General features: G+C 42.1%; 1 long non-coding RNA gene across 1 annotated transcript; it reads right to left on the bottom strand.

The window, feature by feature from the left end:
• Window positions 1-1,034: 1,034 nt before the first annotated feature.
• LOC129057684 (uncharacterized) lies at window positions 1,035-3,916 on the bottom strand. Its single transcript, XR_008522395.1, has 3 exons — window positions 3,667-3,916; window positions 3,021-3,121; window positions 1,035-1,342 (listed from the first exon to the last, which is right to left on the bottom strand). It is a non-coding gene; the product is annotated as an uncharacterized LOC129057684 (long non-coding RNA).
• Window positions 3,917-4,726: the final 810 nt, after the last annotated feature.

The following is a 4,726-nucleotide window of genomic DNA, read 5'->3' as shown; positions in this document are numbered from 1 at the left end:
GTTGAGCAACACTGCTCTACACCTTTGTAAATAGTTCCTTGACTAGATCCTTTTCAAATGACTCAGGCTGAATGTGCACCTGTTTCTGCCCAGGTACCTAACTGATCCAGGAGATAATGGAATTCAGAGGCTTGAATGGAGGATGGTGATCCATGTGGTCATAGAGAAAAGGCGGTGTAACATCTTGGGAGTAAGTGTGGACTGCTGGGATTAGATCCTGGCTCTGCCATTTACTATTGGCTGTGTGACTTTAACCCCTCGTTGCCTCTGCAAAGTGGGGGATAACAATGGTACTTGTCTCCTGGTTTTGCTTAGGATGTTGCTCAGCATATGTTAGCTATTGCTGAAAGACTCAGATGGTAGAGCATCAAAGGAGGAGGGAGTTTTGCTGGACGTTGGAAGAGCTAAAGGTTTAGAAGTAGGATTGAGGAATGTGGAGAGCGCCAATACCACTTTCCGTGCCCATGGGTTGTGGGGCATGGGAAAATGAGTAGCATCCTTTCTAGAATTCAGCAGTGGAATCATGTTCCTTAGGGATTACAGTCACTTTTCAGTTAAGGCAAGGAATGAGCCAGGAGGTTAGAAGTGGAAAGAAGTTTATATACAATTGAATGAAAGCAGGACACAGAAGAAAGATCTGGGAAGGAAGAAGGTAGAAGGTGGAGAGGAAGCCCAGAGCAGGATAGCAGATTGGAGATTAGGGTAAGGGAGAAGAGACCTCCGGAGGCAGGAGCACAAGACGGCTCAGGCTGAGCAGAGCAGGAGGTGGTGAACTATGGCCGGATCTAGCCAGCTGCTTGTTTTTGTATAGCTCGCAAACTAAGAATAATTTTTACGTTTTAAATGGGTTTTTAAAAATGAATATGAGAATATTTCATGATACATGAAAATGATATGAAGTTCAATGTCAGTGTCCATAAATAAAGTTTTTTTGGATCATAGCCATGCCCGCTCATTTACACATTGTCTATGGCTGCATTCCCACTACAACAGCAGAAATGAGTAGTTGCAACAGCGATTGTGTGGCCCACACAGTGGAGACTATTGGCCCTATCTGGCCCTTTATAGAGGTTTATTGGCCGGGCACAATGGCTCACGCCACTGTAATCCCAGCACTTTGGGAGGCTGAGATGGGCAGATTGCTTGAGCTGGGAAGTTCAGGACCAACCTGGGTAACATGGCAAAACCCCATCTCTTAAAAAAAAAAGAAAAAAATTAGCCAGGCACGTCAGTGTGCACCTGCCGTCCTAGCTACTCGGGAGGCTGTGGTGAGAGGATCGCTTGAGCCCAGGAGGTAGAGTTTGTAGTAGTGAGCCTTGTGTTCATACAATTGCATTCCACCCTGTCTCAAAAAAAAAAAAAAAAAAGAAAGAAAGAAAGAAAATTTGCTGGCTCCTGTTCTAGCACATCATTCATAGTCTGCAATATGAATGGCACCTCCAGGAGTTGTGCAACACAGATGACCTGGCTCTAGGAGCACTCAGTTTGGATAGTGATAAAGGATTACAGGGAGGAGAAGAATGGATGGAATTAAATGGCCTCAAGGCTTTTTTTGAAATGTAGGCACAAAGTTGTTTTGTTAGAACAAAGCAAGGCTGTCAGCCTGGATTCAAGCCACCACCTCTTGGCTGGTGAGGAGCTAGGTGTGGTAGACACTTCTGGTTGCCCACACAATTTTTGTTTCTCCTTTTGTTCCTTATTAACAGAAGGCTGATTTTATCAAGGTAGCAATGTACCCTGTTAAAAATAATAATCTCAATAAGAAAAGTCCCCAAAGAATGATGGGGACATATCAATAGGACACAGAGCCAGCTTAAAGGGGTTCCTAATGGCCAATCTGGGACAATTCCACGTTAAAATAAACTCTGATAGTAATGGGTTGTAACTTATCAAATAGAATAAAAATCTTTGAGTCCATACGGAAATAAATGAATAAGTGGAGAAAGGAAAGCTTTCCATATGGTGCAAGGCAAACTAATACATGGAAAGACAGAATTAGAAAATTACCACCTTATTGTTTCAGGCAAGAATCATCAATGGATGCTAAAACTAGTGGGTGAAGTTTTGATGAGAAACATGATATTTATATCATCTCAAAGCCTCTCCTCACAGATTCTTATTAATTTCAAAGGGTAAAATAGGGACTTTATAGTAGAGAAATCTGACAGATACTACCTTACCACCTTAACCAAGTGATCAAAGCTAATATCATTAGTAACAGAACAAGTCAAAATAGGGTAGCTTCTGCTATGATGCATCAAGAAGGATGCAGCATCACTTCTGTGGTATTCTAGCCAAAAATACCTAACCTGAATCATGAGGAACTGTCAGACAAACCCAAATAAGGGATGTTCTGCAAAGTAACTGGACTTCGGTTTTCAAAAATACCAACAACATGAAAGACAAAGACAGACTGAGGAACTGTTTCATATTAAAGTAGACTAAACCAACGTGACAACGAAATGCAATGTTTGGTCCTGGATTGGTTCCTGGACCAGAAAAAAAGCTTTTTCTTTGTTATAAAGGACATTAGTGGGACAATTGGCAAAAGCTGTAGATTAAATAATAGCATTGTATCAATGTTAATATTCTGATTTTGATCATTGTACTGTGGTCATGTAAGAGAAAGTCTTTATTTTTAGGAAGCACATAACAAACTAGAAGTAAATGAGCATCACGCATGCGTGAGAGAGAGAAAAAAATGATAAAGTAACTGTGGTAAATGTTAGTATTGGGAAATTTTGGGTGAAAAAATACAAGAATTCTTTGTACTACTTTTGCAAATTTTGTCCATTTGAAATTATTCCAAAGCAAAAAGTTTAAAAAAATACTCATTTTCCCCTGGTACTCATGCAGTGAGATATTCATATACCCAATCTTGGCCAATGGGTTGTAGATTTTAGTCTAATGAATGGGGCTTATCAGAAAATGATTGTTTTTCCTCATAAAAAGGGAGAGACTTGGCAAATGCCTTTTGCCCTTTGTCCTTCCCCTTCCTGCTTGGAATAAGAGCTTAATACCTGGATGTGGAGCAATCATCTATGATTATGAGGACAGAAGGAGCTGGAAGTAGCACGGGTCTTGATGGCTTCTTTGGGCATCAGCCTTGGACCGCCTGCCTCTGGATAAGAAGTCTGTTAGTACACTGTAGTTGGGTTTCTGTTACATATAGTCAAATCCAACTCCAACTGAGCTAGACTGTCTAAGGCTCCCAATGGTGTTTACAGTTTTGAGTTTGTGTGGCTTGACTCCTCAATCTCCTTCAGAGGCAGCTGCTTTTGGCTGCCCCTCACATGTGGGTGTTCTGCAAGTTTGGTCCTCGGCCTTCTCCTCTCTCTGTGGTCTGTCCACATGGGCTGCCTCATCCACTCCCACTTACCATATAGACTCTGATGATTCTAAATTACCATCTTCACCTAGAATTTTCTCCTGATTTGCAGGCTACATATTCAGCTACCTAGTAGATATCTATGTCTATGGTCCATATTCACTTCAACAGTTACAAAGCTAAATTGCCTTTTCAGCTACACACACACAATCACACACACATCCAGCCCACAATCTAACCACTTTCCCAAGCCAGAAACGCAGAAGTCATCATCCTCTCTTCTTCCTACTTTTTTACCCCCTACATGCAATTCGTCATCTAGATCTTGATGACTGTACCTCATAAGTAGTTTCTGAATCCATCTCCTCTTCTCCGTTCCCATCAGGTAGATGCCTCATCATCTGTCACTGGCATTTTTTATTAATGTTTTAAATAGTCTCCCTGTCTCTGTCCTTTGTTCCCCTAACAAACTGCTATCCATTATTTTCTAAAATGCAAATATGATCACCATACTCTCCTATGTAAAAATTTCCTACCACTTCAACTGCTAATGGTAATTCCCCCCCTCCGCCCCCTCCCCCCCACTCTAATTCCTACTATGGCATAACAATGCTCATACGATAACCTCTTGGCTGCCCTTCTGTGCCCTTTCTCGATGAAGGAAGGACTGTTGACTGCCCCTGGCTGATTTATTTTATTCTTAGGAGGCAGATTCTCCCAAGTCTCCATAAACCAGTGATCTTCCTTTGGCCCCAACTGTCTCTTATCCACAGCAAGTTGTACCTCACTTTATTCCATGTCAAAAGACCTGCAGTGTTCTTTTACTTGTCACAAAAATAAATTTTATACATTGATCAAAATGAAGTGTTTGGGCCACTCTGTGTGATAAGTGAGGGTTGAACACTGCCTGAATCCAACAAACACCATTCATACTACACTTGATCTTAACCAAAAGGCTGAAAAGCAATAACAAACACCATTCATATGATGAGATTTTAATCAGTTTGTGGTAGCCCAGGTAGGCAAGCTCCAGGGATGTTTATAATGCAACCTGGCCCCACATTATGAGTCTCCTGTCTTGGCTACTTTTGAGTTAAGCAATCCTGGGCTCCCGGGACTGATTCCTCCATTTCCTGAGGCAAGCTGCTGGGGTTTGGGTGGAATGTGTGATTAAGAATCTTTAGCCACAGAGCAGGAAACAAGGGTACCCAGCTTTGGAGGCACCAGCCATTCCCCTTTTCCCTTAATAACCTTCCCCATCCTGTTCTAGCAATATACTTTTTTTTTTTTTTTGAGATGGAGTCTCACTCTGTCGCCCAGGCTGGAGTGCACTGGAGCGATCTCGGCTCACTGCAAGCTCCACCTCCCGAGTTCAAGCGATTCTCCTGCCTCAGCCTC

The sequence above is a fragment of the Pongo abelii genome, chromosome 12, assembly GCF_028885655.2.
Source record: "Pongo abelii isolate AG06213 chromosome 12, NHGRI_mPonAbe1-v2.0_pri, whole genome shotgun sequence".
In the NCBI taxonomy this organism is placed as follows: domain Eukaryota; kingdom Metazoa; phylum Chordata; class Mammalia; order Primates; family Hominidae; genus Pongo; species Pongo abelii.
The sequence above is the reverse complement of the archived record's forward strand: the minus strand, read 5'-3'. Positions and strand labels throughout refer to the sequence as shown.